The 15,187-nt window shown below is 52.1% G+C and overlaps 1 long non-coding RNA gene across 1 annotated transcript; it reads right to left on the bottom strand.

Moving 5' to 3' along the window:
• Nucleotides 1-1,761: 1,761 nt before the first annotated feature.
• On the bottom strand, nucleotides 1,762-4,947 carry LOC308596655. The gene is made up of 2 exons (XR_014012612.1): nucleotides 2,821-4,947; nucleotides 1,762-2,751 (listed from the first exon to the last, which is right to left on the bottom strand). It is a non-coding gene; the product is annotated as an uncharacterized lncRNA (long non-coding RNA).
• Nucleotides 4,948-15,187: the final 10,240 nt, after the last annotated feature.

Raw genomic sequence — 15,187 nt, 5'->3', positions numbered from 1 at the left:
TAGCACCACTGCTTTGTAAAGCCCTGATTAGAAGCTGGGGTTTGGTTGCTCCCTAATGCAGAAATGGAACTGGACTGTGAATAGATGCATGTGAAAGTAAATAGATTTGTCATGTCGGCTAACCGTTTTGCAACTTTCAGCTACTTTTGTGTTAGCAACTGTTAAGTATTGACACCATGTGCTATCATCAAAATAATTCACTGTGTGTGTGTGTGTGTGTGTGTGTGTGTGTGTGAGAGAGAGAGAGAGAGAGAGAGAGAGAGAGAGAGAGAGAGAGAAAGGAAGAGTTGGTCCGGGGTGGGGGGTTACCATGCGGCGTGGTCTGAGTCCGGTCCTAGGTCGAGGGTATGGAGGCTGTCCGTCAAGGGTGAAGCAGGGTCCAAGGCAAGGAGCCGGGCGTGGTCAGGAACTCTGGAAGAGCAGGAGAGGCCGCTGGCAGGAACAGGTTACCAATGATGTTGCTCCCGCAACCTGGGACTGGGTGGACTGGCCTTTATCTCCTCTGAGGCATAGGGCGGTCCCGGTCCACAGGTGACTCGCCTCTCCTGGCCTGGAGGTGAGCACTCCTCCTGCGAAAACTTAGTTCCCTCCGCCTCTCTGCCCTGAGCCTCTGCAGCTCAGGAGAGGCTGGAGGGTTACTGGACCCAGAGGCAACCTCACCTTCCCCTGACAGGGCTGGGAGAGGAGCACCTGCAGGCAATGGGTCCTTGATCACCTCCGGAGCCAGAGCAGATTCAGCTGGTGTCTGCTCCTGAGGATCCGGCACAGGTGAGGGCCTTTCAGGTTCAAGCCCCTGCCCCAGCTCAGCCGGCCCTGGAGGCGGGGACTCCTGTGCAGGCTGGGATTCCTCAGGTTCAGCCTCTGAATCAGATTCCCAGGCCATCACACAGAGAGAGAGACCAACCAGAAGTTGCTGGACTACAGTTCCTATCAGTCCTGCCAGCAGGGGCTGCCGGGAGTTGAGATCCAACATCTGAAGACAACCATATTGGCTAAACCAAAGGTTTAGGAAATGACACTCATTGACACTATGTCTTTCACAGATGGCGTTTTTGAAATGGCAGGTTTTAGGCTGGAAAAGCTAGTTAGCGTGGATTCTCAATACAGTTCCTCAAGTAAAAACATTTCTCTTTGGTATGTTTCCTGAGAAAAACTATGCCCTAGAAATCAAGAAAATTACTTTGTACGCACTATCTTTTCAAATGAATTCTGTTGAGCATCTCAAGAGGTACTACAATCCTAGAGGTGAGTTGCCAGGGTAGCACACTTATATTCTTAATATATTAAAATATATTGCATTCTGCCTTGAAGCTTCTGGGTTGGGCAGACCTAATAAAAACATAAGGAGTCACGGTCTGCCTCTGGATGCTGAAAGGAAGAAGAAGAAGAAGAAGAAGAAGAAGAAGAAGAAGAAGAAGAAGAAGAAGAAGAAGAGTAGTAGTAGTAGTAGTAGTAGTAGTAGTTTGGATTTGATACCCCGCTTTATCACTACCCTAAGGAGTCTCAAAGCTGCTAACATTCTCCTTTGCCTTCCTCCCCCACAACAAACACTTTGTGAGGTGAGTGGGGCTGAGAGACTTCAGAGAAGTGTGACAAGCCCAAGGTCACCCAGCACCTGCATGTGGAGGAGCAGAGACACGAACCCGGTTCCCCAGATTATGAGGCTACATTGTACATTTCCTTACCCCAGGAACTCTGTATAAGTCCCAGAACACAGCCCTAGCTTCGTGCAAACACAAAATACCACTCTTGTAGGTGGTATCTCACTTGCCATTTAATTTCACCGATTCTATCAATGCAGCAAGATAGATTTCTGGAGCAGCTGCTTGTGTTTTCCACCTTCAGAATGCCTGGATTTAGTTGATTAGAGCGCTACTGTCAAGGATTGGACTCCAGAGCATGAGAAAGAGGAGCAGGAATGGTGAAGATCACCACCCCATCTCCTGGCGCTGCAGGAGAAGAGGAACGCAGTGTTGATTTATAGCAGGGGTTTGAGGGAAGTCAAAGCTCATAGATAGGCGAACAGAAGAGTTGAGAAGTGTTAGAGGGGAACTATGGTGGTCCAGCCAATTGATGCATTGCCACTGGAGAGTCTTTCTGATCCCCCTTCTCCCAGAACTCGGCATTTGTTAAGAGCGCAGAAACAACGGAATCAGACATTTGACCATGAATAGTCACCGTAAGGGCAGATGCTGCTGCTAGGAAGGAGGGAGCAGAAGCCCAGTTTGGAGCCACGCCATGATTAGGGTAGACAGTGTTCTTTTGTCTCACTCTCTGTTATGAATAAATAAACTCATTAAAAAGGACTTATCTTGTTTCTGCTTCTTACTGCCAACGGGAAGGAGTAGAATTCCTGAAGCTCCAACAGCTACACACCCTTGTCTGTGTTCTTTTCTTTTGCCATTAAACTCAGACCCTGGACCCTAAGGAGTAAATAGGCTCTGGTTCTTATTCTCTGCGCCACCGTGGTCAGGGAACTGCAGATAATTCAACTCAGTCAGAAGCAGCCTCTGCAGCTGCTGATAAAGGATGCCAAGCGATGAGTACGTTTCAAAAACTCTGCTCTCCGTTCACAACAGCCTAGCTTTCCAGTCAGAGGTGCAAAGGCATAACCTCCAAGTGTCCCGATTTTCCAAGGACAGTCCCAGAATTAAAAAGCCACCCCAGTATCTGATTTGATCAGGACTGGGGCCTTCCTAAGTTTGTTCGGGAGAGGCAAGGCACGGCCGCACAGGTGAAGCTGATTGGTAACTCACAGCACCTGGGGGCAAGAGCCGGGAAGGGATATAAGGTCAGCATTTCCCTTCGGCTCTTTGCCACAGCAACACGTTTGCTGCCTCGCTGCATTTGGTTTCTTGCTTCCTGATCCTCGGACCTCGGCTTCTTGACTCCTTGCTTCTCGACCCTCGGACCCCTGACTTCGTGACTCCTTGCTTGCTGACACTCGGACCCTTGACTTCGTGACTCCCTGCTTCCTGACCCTCGGACCCCTGGCTTCTGGACTCTCGTTCCTGTTCCCACCCCACCATCTTGCCCCTGGTCCCGATGTCCTCAGCCAGGACTTCGATCGCCCGTAGACTGGACTGTGACAGGGGGAGAGGCTGCTGCCACTGAGGCCCAGCCCTGTGTAAATTGCCAGGTCTGAGGGACAAGCAGAGGGCAGGGCTGCCCTAGGAGGGAAGGAAGGGGCAACAAAGTGAAGCGCAAGGAGTCTTGATTTTTTTTAATTGAAAAAGCATGATTTGTGTGTCTGCATCTAACTTTGCTCCTTTCTAAAATTCAACGTGTGTACTTTTTGTAAATCTACCAAGGAATAAAATTAAATTGGGATTAAGGGATTTTTCTCAGGACGGTGGAGGGTGTGTGTGTGCTGTGTTTCATTGGTAGGGACACGGGTGGCACTGTGGTCTAAACCACTGAGCCTCTTGGGCTTGCCGATCGGAAGGTCAGCGGTTCGAATCCTCACGACGGGGTGAGCTCCCGTTGTTCTGTCCCAGCTCCTGCCAACCTAGCAGTTCGAAAGCACGCCAGTGCAAGTAGACAAATATGGCGGGGAGGTAAACAGTGTTTCCGTGCGCTCTGGTTTTTGTCACAGTGTCCCGTTGCTCCAGAAGCAGTTTAGTCATGCTGGCCACATGACCCAGAAAGCTATCTGTGGATAAACACCGGCTCCCTCGGCCTGAAAGCAAGATGAGCGCCGCAACCCCATAGTCGCCTTCGACTGGACTTAACTGTCCTGTCTCATTGGTGAAGGGTAGTGACACTTGCACTTCTTCTGATAGGAAATGATCTGCAGAGGAGAGGGGCAAAAACGGGGAGGGTCAAGAAAGGTCAGTTATGGGGGACTGAGAAATGTCCCTATTTTCATCTGAGGAATGTTGGAAAGTATGCAAAGGGACAGCTTTCTGCCTCTCCCAGCACACCTTGCTCATCCTTCATTTTTTCCTGCAACTCCCCAAAACCGAATCTCACATCCCACAAATGAGCTCCACTTCCCAGTGGGGAGGAGTTGCGGTGGACCGCGTGGCCACCCACTCCCCTTTGTCCCCCGTTGCCCGGGGGATCCCGGCCACGTCAGAGCCCAGCCAGCCAATCTGCTGGCTGGGGTGTGTGTGGCCGGGGCCGTTTAAACGGAGGAGCGAGCCAGAGGACTTCCTCTTTGGCTCGCTTCCTCAATCACCCGCCCTACCTCCCTATTTTGCAGGTTAGGCAATGGCCTTGCTATGGACTTTGGTTGGTCGCCTTGGTTGTCCGAGGGGCCTGGTAGGAATTTTTCCACTTGGCAAATTGGCACTGGCCACTTGGTTTTCGCCTACCTCGTAGCAATCGTCACAACTTTGTTAGGGTTGCGGTTAGGCATTGTTTGACCTTGTGTGGGGGAGGGGAGGTGTGGCCATCACCTGCCCTTCCACGCTTAAGAGTATTCCGTTAAAGGAATCTGGGGGTGTTGATCTAGTCCGAAGCCCAGCTGGGGGGCTAAGGCCTTGACACGACCCCGATGGGAACACCAGGGGGAGCTTGAGTTGGTTCGCATCAACAGGGCTCCCCCTACCGGTGGCTTACCCTTACTGGACTTCCTGCACAATGGGCAGGAGTCAGATAAAGTCAGGTCGAATCAATGCCTAAGCCAATACCGCTCACATTCTGTAATTCAATAAAGTTGTGGCCAAAATTTGCCCAATAACATAAACCTAATATCTGTGTCCTTGTGTGAGTTATTTCCAACAAGGGGGTGGCTGCGGGGTCTCGACACGCAATCCCTGAAGGCCTAACAGCTGTGTGCTGCCCCCTGAGCCCCCAGATAAGCCACTGCACTGACAAATAGTGCCACGAGGGAAGGTGTGAAAGGTTCCTTGTGCCTCTCACATTCAACTTGTGTCAGCTTGACTTGTGCAGCTACGTAAACACCTTGTGTGTTATCACACAGGTACTATGGCGATCCGTTTTTGGGAAACGAAGCCTTCCTGCATGTATATTGTCGCTGCATGTAAATCTGTGTTACAAAGCTGTTTCTTTAATGGGGGGGGGGCTGAAAAGGGTGAGAGAGGTCAAGACTTTCAGACATCTAAGCATGGCTGACGGACAGACAGATTTGAAAACTGGGCATACTGTATTGTCCTTGAGAACGATGAGTCATCCCCTACATTTAACAGTGGTATCAGGGCAGCAACGCCAAGCAAAACATATTGCTGAAGGCATGTGAAGGAATAACTTTTCAGCTGAGTGTTTTTGCCAAATGGCCCTGTTGTTCAGGTTATCTGCCCTGATGGTATTGTAAACATGAAGTCAAGGTGGAAATCATGTTCTTTTTCATTCTATCAGTGAGTGATAGAGCAAGGCAGAAACTGTTTGACAGTGGAACAATCTCCCTCAATAGGTTGTGGGTTCTCCTTCCTTGGAGGTTTTCAAGGCAGAGATTGGATGGCCATCTGTCATGGATGCTATAGTTGAGATTCCTGCATTGTGTGTGTGTGGGGAGGGGTTGGCCTAGATGACCCTCCCAACTCTACAATTCTGTGATTCTACAGTAAGACATGAGCGAAATACTTCCCGTGCAGACTTGGCCTCTTCAAAGTGTCTAGCACTTTGATGCAAAGTTCAAGCTAGGGCAAGCCCACCATTTGACATGGGCTAATTCAAGAAGCAGATGACAAAATACCATGACAGGGCAGCAAATTGGTTTATTCCATGTTATGTATACAGTGGTACCTCGGGTTAAGAACTTAATTAGTTCTGGATTTTTCAGAAGCCGAACATGTGACGCAACTCCTGTGGCTGCAGGAAGCTTCTGCAGCCAATTGGAAGCTGTGCCTTGGTTTTTGAACAGTTTCAGGAGTCGAACAGACTCTCGGAGCAGATTAAGTTTGAGAACCAAGGTACCACTGTATATATTTACCCTCGCTGAAGAGGGTCACAATTTGGATTTTCTGCCTCAGGTATCAAAATGCCTTAATCAAACACTCTCACTATATTGTCTTTCTCCCTAAACTCAGTTGGCTTTGCTCACTCACTTTTTATAGGGCATCTACATGATGTTGTTTTCAAACCATTGCCCTCCTTTATTTTTTGTTCCTTTCAACTTATCTTGGATTGCATAAAATACAACGTTTTGAAAATAACAGAACAATGGCAATTATCTCTACAGCTGTAGGTCACCTTAAAATACACTTTACTGTCTTCTTTTTTTTAAAAAAAGGTGTGGCTTTGTTGAGTGCAGTGATATTTTATGCCAGTGAACCTATCTTTAACAGCATAACTTTATTAATGCTTTTTTGGCCAGGCACTATTTTGTCACCATGCTTAATTTTTAATTCACCTTGTAAAGGTAAAGGGACCCCTGACCATTAGGTCCAGTTGTGTCCGACTCTGGGGTTGTGGCGCTCATCTCGCTTTATTGGCCAAGGGAGCTGGCATACAGCTTCTGGGTCATGCGGCCAGCATGACTAAGCCGCTTCTGGTGAACCAGAGCAGCGCACGGAAACGCAGTTTACCTTCCCCCTGGAGCGGTACCTATTTATCTACTTGCATTTTGACGTGCTTTCAAACTGTTACGTTGGCAGGAGCAGAGACTGATCAACGGGAGCTCAACCCGTCGCGGGGATTCGAACCGCCGACCTTCTGATCGGCAAGTCCTAGGCTCTGTGATTTAACCCACAGTGCCACCTGCAATCCACCTTGTAATTAGAGCAAATTAAAATGCTAATTTTTAAAAGACAGTATTTAAATAGGCACATGATATAAAAACTTTATGCAAAGAAGTGTATAGTACAGTGGTTCCACGAGTCTCTTCGTCTAGCAGTTTTTTCGTCTTGCAAAGCAACCCTATTAGCGGCTTAGCGGATTAGCGCTATTAGCGGTTTAGCGGCTATTAGCGGTTTAGCGGCTATTAGCGGTTTAGCGGCTATTAAAGGCTTAGCGGATTAGCAGCTAAAAGGCTATTAGCGGCTTAGAAAAAGGGGGGGAGCGGAAAAAAATCGGAACACTCGCAAGACGTTTTCGTCTTGCAAAGGAAGCCCATAGGGAAAATCGTCTTCCGAAGCAGCTCCAAAACGGAAAACCCTTTCGTCTAGCGGGTTTTCCGTCTTGTGAGGCATTCGTTTTGCGGGGCACCACTGTACTATCTGCAGACTGATTTAACATTATTAAACTATGGCCACTGAGATTTTATCCTTCTATTTATTTTTGCCCTAGAACACTTTCTGATATTTTGCATGGTTTTACGTATAATTCTCTAAAATGCACATGATGGGAGTACTCTATTAAAGCAGAGATGGGTCTTATGTTGTTGAATTCCCATACCCATCAGCCCCAACTAGCGTGGCCAATGGACAGCAGTGATGGGGGCAGGAGTCAAACAATATGTGCTGGTCCCGGGGGTAAGGTACCGTGAGTGTAGCAGAGTCCACACGAAGCGGGGCGAAGTCTGATGCAGAGAGACGGGCGGGGAACAGGAACGCTGGAACAGAAGGCTGAGCAGGTAACAGGAACACCGGATGGTCGGGAACAGGAGGCCGAGCAGGGAACAGGAGTACTGGATAGTCAGGAACAGGAAGCCGAGCAGGGAACAGGAGTACCGGTTAGTCAGGAACAGGAGGCCGAGCAAGGATCAGGATCACAGGAAGGTCCGAAGCCAACAACGACGTTGCTCCCGCAACCTGGGGCCGGGATGAGTGGGCTTTTATCCTCTTCTAAGGTCAGGGGCGGTCCCGACCCCCAGGAGCCCCGCCTACTCTGGCCTTAAGGCGAGCACTCCTCCTGGGGGCAACTAGTTCCCTTCGCCTCTCTGCCCTAAGCCTCTGCAGATCAGGAGAGGCCGAAGGGTTACTGGGCCCTGGAGGAGGCTCACCTGTGGCCACTGAGTCATCAGGCTCCTCTGGGGCCAGGAGGACTTCACCTGGGGCCAGCTCCTGCTGCACTGCCACAGGTGCAGGCTCTTCAGCCTCTAGGCCTTGCCCCAGTTCAGCCGGCCCTGGAGGCGGGGACTCCTGTGCAGGCTGGGATTCCTCTGTTTCATCCTCCGAATCAGAATCCCAGGCCATCACACCATCCCCCCTCCCAGGCCCCCCCCTCAACCGAGGGTCCGGACCCGGCTTGCCGGGGTACGTCACATGGAACTCTCGGAGGCAGGCAGGTGCGTGGACGTTGGCCGCTGGTTCCCAGGAACGGTCCTCCGGTCCGTACCCCTTCCAGTCAATGAGATACTGTAGCTTTCCCCTGCGGTATCGGGAGTCCAGGATGCGTTCCACCTCGTACTCAGGCTCTCCCCGAACCAACACTGGCTGCGGTTGGGGACGGTTCGGGTGGAACTCGTCGGGTGGGGCCACAGGACTCAAAAGGGACCTGTGGAAGACCGGGTGAACCTTCAGGGTTGCGGGTAACCGGAGACGGAATGCCACAGGAGAGACTTGGTCCACGATAGGGAACGGGCCGGTGAAGCGGGCGTCCAACTTCCGCGAAGGTCGAGAGGGATGGAGATGGCGAGTGGAGAGCCAAACCAGGTCACCGACGCGAAGTTCCAGCCCCACCTGGCGGTGGCGGTCGGCCTGGGCTTTGTACGCTTCCTTGGCCTGGTGCAGTTGCTCCACCAAAAGCTGTTGCTGGGACTGGAGCTCTTGAAGCCACTCCGTCACTGCCGGGACCGCGGATGCCGGCAGCACCTCTGGAAACAGCCGTGGATGATAACCATAGCTGGCCTGGAACGGGGTCTGCTGGGTGGACGCATTCACCGCGTTGTTATAGGCGAACTCCACCAATGCCAGGTGGTCGACCCAGTCATCCTGCTGGTAGCTGCAGTAACACCGGAGGTACTGCTCTAGCACCGCATTCGCCCGTTCCGTCTGGCCATCGGTCTGTGGGTGGTAGGCTGACGAGAGGCAGACCTCTGTCCCGAGGGTCTGGTGTAATGCTCGCCAGAACCGGGATGTGAACTGAACGCCCCGGTCGGACACCACGCGCTCAGGTAGTCCATGCAGGCGGAAGACATGCTGAAGGTACAGCTGCGCAGTTTCCTTGGCTGTGTGTACAGATGGACAGGGAGCGCAGTGTACCATCTTGGTGAAATGGTCGGAGAAAACCAGAAGGCAGGTACAGCCACGAGATGAGGGTAATTCCACTATAAAGTCCAACGAAACCGTGTGCCAAGGGCGCGGTGGAACTGGCAATGGCTGAAGTAGGCCGGGGGGTCGCCCAGTAGGACCCTTGGCGCGACGGCAGACATCACAACCAGCAACGTAGCGAGCCATGTCAGCCTTCAGGCGGGGCCACCAAAACTCCCGACTGACCAAATGGGTGGTCCGATACCGTCCAAAGTGCCCCGCTGCTGGGGCATCATGGGCCATCCGGAGAACCTCCAGCCGTAGTGGCCCTGGCGGGACGTACAGACGACCGTGGTGCAGCAGCAGGCCCTGATGCAGGACCAGCCCCGGATATTGTGGAGTGGACCCTTCAGCCAGCTCCCGGAGACGATCCTGTGCCCAAGCGTCGACCCGCTGCTGTTCCCGCACCCGAACCTGCAGTGGCTGCGCCTCCTGGGTGGCCAGGAATGCAGCCGGAGGTAGTATCGTGGTGGGTTCTGCTTGCTGTACCGTGTCTGCGTTGTCTTCAGGTTTCCGGGACAGAGCATCCGCCTTCTGATTCTGAGAGCTAGGGATGTAGCGGATCCGAAACTGGAACCGGGAAAAGAACAACGCCCACCGGATCTGTCTTTGGTTCAGCTTGCGGGTGGTCTGGAGGTACTCCAGGTTCCGGTGGTCGGTTCTCACCTCCACCGGATGTCGTGCCCCCTCAAGATGGTGGCGCCAGACCTCGAAGGCTACCTTGATGGCCAGTAGTTCCCGCTCCCACACAGTATAGTTACGCTCCGCTGGGAGGAGCTGGCGGGAATAGAAGGCGCAGGGTAAAAGTGGCGCTTCCGGTCCGTGCTGCTGAGACAAGACGGCACCGAGAGCCGTACTGGAGGCGTCAGTCTCTACCACAAAGGGTCGAGAAGGATCCGGATGCTGCAAGATTGGCGCTCTCTGGAAACAGGCCTTCAACCCTTGAAACGCCTCCTCCGCCTCCTTGTCCCAGGAAAACGGCGTCTTGGGGCGCAGTAGTCGGGTCAACGGGGTGGTGCGGTGAGCATAGTCCGCAATGAAGGTTCGGTAATAGTTGGCGAACCCCAGGAAACGCTGTAGGTCCTTGCGGTTCCGAGGTGCCGCCCATTCTCGAACCGCTGCCACCTTCCCAGGATCCATCTGCACCCCACCTGGTGAGAGTCGGTGACCCAGGAAGTCCACTGACCGCTGATGAAACTCGCACTTGCTGAGCTTTGCATACAGACGATGCTCGCGCAAGCGCTGCAGCACGGTCCGGACATGGCCTTCGTGGCACGCCGGGTCACGGGAGTAAACCAGAATGTCATCCAAGTACACCACCACATACTTGTCTAGCAAGTCCTGGAACACGTGGTTGATGTACCGTTGGAACACAGCAGGCGCGTTGCAGAAACCAAAGGGCATAACCAGGTATTCGAACTGTCCGTACCGGGTCCCAAATGCGGTCTTCCACTCATCCCTGGCGCGGATCCGAATCAAATTGTAGGCACCCCAGAGGTCTAGCTTGGTGAACACCTGCGCCCCTTGCACCCGCTCCAGTAACTCCGAAATAAGGGGCAAAGGGTACCGGTCCGGGATGGTGATTTTGTTCAGGGCCCGGTAATCATGGCAAAGGCGGAGCTCCCCACATTTCTTTTTAACAAAGAGCACTGGCGCAGCAGTGGGCGAGGTAGAAGGTCTAATGAACCCACGCTCCAGGTTCTTGTGCAAGAAGTCCTGTAAAGCCTCGCGCTCTGGCTCGGTTAACGAGTATAAGCGACTCACCGGTAGAGGCGCTCCGGGCTGGAGGTCTATGCCACAGTCAAAGGACCGATGCGGCGGTAGCTGGTCTGCCCCCCATTCCTCAAACACGTCGTGATAGTCCCGGTATTCAGCGGGGAGCGTTGCAGCAACCTCCTCAGTGGCACCCGATGCTGGGCCGCAAAAGCAGCGTCCATATAAGAGCGGGTTGCGCCCGAATCCACCAGCGCATGGGTAAGAATCCATGGCCCCCCTAGAGGGTATAGATGTACCGGAACCATAAGGTGTTGTAATTCAATTGGTGCGGCCCCATTCTGTGCTGTTTGGGACCCCCGGTAGCCAGGGCCATCAGCTACTGGGGTTTGGTGGTTTCCCTGCGGCTGGCGTTTCTCAGGACAGGACCTTGCATAGTGTCCGCTTCCGCCACAATAGAGACAAAGATTCCCCTCCCGACGCCGCGACTTCTCTGCGGGGGAGAGGCGTGGCCGCACTGCCCCAAGCTGCATAGGTTCCTCCAATGACTTAGCTGGGCCCGTGGGGCTGCTGGTCGACACTGGGGCCAAGAACTGGAGGTGCCGGCGGTCCCGAGCCTGACGCCGGTCCTCTAGCCGATCGTCAATCTGTAGACTCCATTGGATAAGGGTGTCTAGCGTGGTGGGGTGTTCCATCGTGGCCAGCTGGTCCAGTATCTCATCTGAAAGCCCCTCGAGATACTGGTCCCGGAGAGCCGAGTCGTTCCAGGTCAAGTCCTGTGCCAGCAGCCGGAATTCTGTGGTGTATGCGGTCACCGAGGACTTGCCCTGTCTCAACCGCCGAATCGCCCGGTTGGCTTGACTCCCTTTCTGGGGGTTGCCGAACGCGGCCTCCAAACGATTGCAAAACCCCGTATAGTCTGCCAGCAAGGGGGAGTCTTGCCTGAGTAGCGGCAACGCCCACTTGGCCGCCTGGTCCTTTAACAAACTAATCAAAAAGTGCACCTTGGTGCGGTCGTCAGGAAAGTTCCGGGCTCGCCCCTGAATATATAGCTTGGCCTGGGCCAGGAACATAGGAAAGCTGGCCGGGGCTCCATCAAATTTCTCAGGCAAAGCCACTGGGTACTTGCCAGGAGTCGGGGCGTCGGCCCCAGGAGCCGGTAGGGCTTCTAAGCGTTGCTGAAGTGCCACGACCGCGTCACTGAGCTGCTGCACGGTGTGAGTTAAGGCCTCGTTCTCCTGGGCCAAAGTCACCAGTGCAGCCGCCTGGTCCTCCATGGCCTCTGGCTCTTCCCGAACGCACCCCTACGAAGGGGGAGTGCGGGTGTGGCGGGGCACCACTGTGCTGGTCCCGGGGGTAAGGTACCGTGAGTGTAGCAGAGTCCACACGAAGCGGGGCGAAGTCCGATGCAGAGAGACGGGCGGGGAACAGGAACGCTGGAACAGAAGGCTGAGCAGGTAACAGGAACACCGGATGGTCGGGAACAGGAGGCCGAGCAGGGAACAGGAGTACTGGATAGTCAGGAACAGGAAGCCGAGCAGGGAACAGGAGTACCGGTTAGTCAGGAACAGGAGGCCGAGCAAGGATCAGGATCACAGGAAGGTCCGAAGCCAACAACGACGTTGCTCCCGCAACCTGGGGCCGGGATGAGTGGGCTTTTATCCTCTTCTAAGGTCAGGGGCGGTCCCGACCCCCAGGAGCCCCGCCTACTCTGGCCTTAAGGCGAGCACTCCTCCTGGAGGCAACTAGTTCCCTTCGCCTCTCTGCCCTAAGCCTCTGCAGATCAGGAGAGGCCAAAGGGTTACTGGGCCCTGGAGGAGGCTCACCTGTGGCCACTGAGTCATCAGGCTCCTCTGGGGCCAGGAGGACTTCACCTGGGGCCAGCTCCTGCTGCACTGCCACAGGTGCAGGCTCTTCAGCCTCTAGGCCTTGCCCCAGTTCAGCCGGCCCTGGAGGCGGGGACTCCTGTGCAGGCTGGGATTCCTCTGTTTCATCCTCCGAATCGGAATCCCAGGCCATCACACAATATCTGATGGGCTACATCCTCCATCTCTGTACCATGACTCTGTTCCTGTGAAATCACAATTCATTTTAAAGGCTCTTGCCTGATAATACACAGCAGAAGAAACCTAGTGGGTGGTACCCTCTATTATTGCTGAATACTTCTGCGTGCTACCAAAATTCCCACCCTAGGTACATGCTAGGGTGTTATTTAAAGAAGAAATACCCAAATAATTCTCACTTGAGCTGAATGTGTATTGTTCACATTCACACAGCCCCCTCCTACTGACCTATTTTCCTGACAAACACTAATTACTCGTTTCTATAATGTAACTTTTGGGTGTGGAAGTAGGATGCTGTAATTATATGACTTTTCATGCCAAGGCACTTAGTGGTGCAATCTTTCGCTCACAACCCCAGAAACACAGTTGTGCACTGAGAGAGGCTGATCCTGAGAGTCTGCGGGGCTCCCTTCCTTTGCAATTTTGGCAACTGAAGGAGATGGCCAAAAGCAGCATGGCAGATCCTTAGTTAGAAAGGAGGCTTTGCATAAAGTAAAAACAATCAGACCTTTTAAGTGTCCCTATAAAGCAAGATGAGCGCCGCAACCCCAGAGTCAGCCACGACTGGATCTTTACCTTTACCTTACTTTCCAGGGACAGTCCCGGATTTACAGAAGCTGCCCCGGTTTCTGATTTGATCCTGGAATGTCCCTGTTTTCCTTAAAGGTAAAGGTACCCCTGATCGTTAGGTCCAGTCACGGATGACTCGGGGGTTGCGGCGCTCATCTCGCTTTATTGGCCGAGGGAGCCGGTGTACAGCTTTCAGGTCATGTGGCCAGCATGACTAAGCCACTTCTGGTGAACCAGAGCAGTGCATGGAAACGCTGTTTACCTTCCCACCTATTCATCTACTTGCACTTTAATGTGCTTTCGAACTATTAGGTTGGCAGGAGCTGGGACAGAACAACGGGAGCTCACCCCGTTGCGGGGATTCGAACCGCCGACCTTCTGATCAGCAAGCCCTAGGCGCTGTGGTTTAGACCACAGTGCCACCCACCCCTGTTTTCCTGAGGACGTCCTCATTTTCATTGGAGAAATGTTGGGAGGGTATGGAGTTATGCAACACCCTGAGCCAAGGATATACCGTATTTTTTGCACCATAACACTCACTTTTTTCCTCCTAGAAAGTAAGGGGAAATGTCTGTGCGTGTTATGGAGGGAATGCCTATGGGTGGCATGCCTACGGATTTTCCTCCTCTAAAAACTACGTACGTGTTATGGTCGGGTGCGTGTTATAGAGCGAAAAATACGGTAAGTAACTATACAACCTTTAGAAAACATCTGAAGGCAGCCCTGTATAACTTTATTATGTTTTTACGTATGTTGAAGCCAACCAGAGTGGCTGGGACAATCCAGTCAGATGCACAGTGCAGAAATAATAAAATTATCATCATCATCATTATTATTATTGAATAGGATGTCCCTATTTTCATTGGAGAAATGGTGGAGGGTATGCTTTCACTTATTCCAGCCAGGGATCTATGTGGTATTGTATGCCTGTCCTTCATCTCTTCTGACTTCTCATTTGACACTCTCAGTTTCCCTTAAGTTTACCCCCACCCCGCAACACACAAATAATTCAGTGTTTGCCTCCAACAACCTTGGGGCCTAGTACTTTGGTCTTGTACCATAGCCATACCGTGTCTCTCTTCCTCCAAAATAGGCACAAGTCAGCAAGAGATTATGACCACATGCCTCATAGGCGTATCATTCAGCTAGGTTGCTACTGGCGCTGTCAACAGGGATAATTTAAGCACATACAAATTGGAGGGGACTAAAATAAAACACATCAGGCATGCTTTGTATGCCCCAACACGGATACTCCAGATATATCCAACATCTAGATTGAAATGGGCTGCTTTATTAATTCCCAGTTGTTGGTTTTTGTACCAGGGCCAGTTCTGTCAATTTTTATGGGGTGATCAGCTCTCGTATTATATGGATAACTTGCTGTTTTTCCTGCATTGTATCCTGCATTTTGTATACCCTTTTTTCTTATAAGCTGCCTTGGATCTTTGTCGATAAAGGACTCAAATGACATTTAACAGCAAATTATTTGCATCTCGCCCGTCAATAGCGAATCATTGTGCATTCGCATAAAAATAGTGAACTGTTATTAGTCAAATAGCTGGATCGCTAGTTTTCTACATTAAATGCCGTGTTGCTCCCTTTTTCCTTTAGATGCTGTAATTGCCTTGTTTAAGAATTGAACATTTTATAGTGAGGTGTTCACAGGCGGGTGAAGAAGTGGCAAAGCTAGGTCCAAAGGGATTCCACGTGAAGATCGTAAGAAGGGAGACTTCCAGTATCCTCCTA

The sequence above is a fragment of the Podarcis bocagei genome (assembly GCF_964188305.1).
Source record: "Podarcis bocagei genome assembly, chromosome: 10".
NCBI lineage: Eukaryota > Metazoa > Chordata > Lepidosauria > Squamata > Lacertidae > Podarcis > Podarcis bocagei.
Note: the sequence above shows the minus strand (reverse complement) of the source record. Positions and strands in the feature narration are given on the sequence as shown.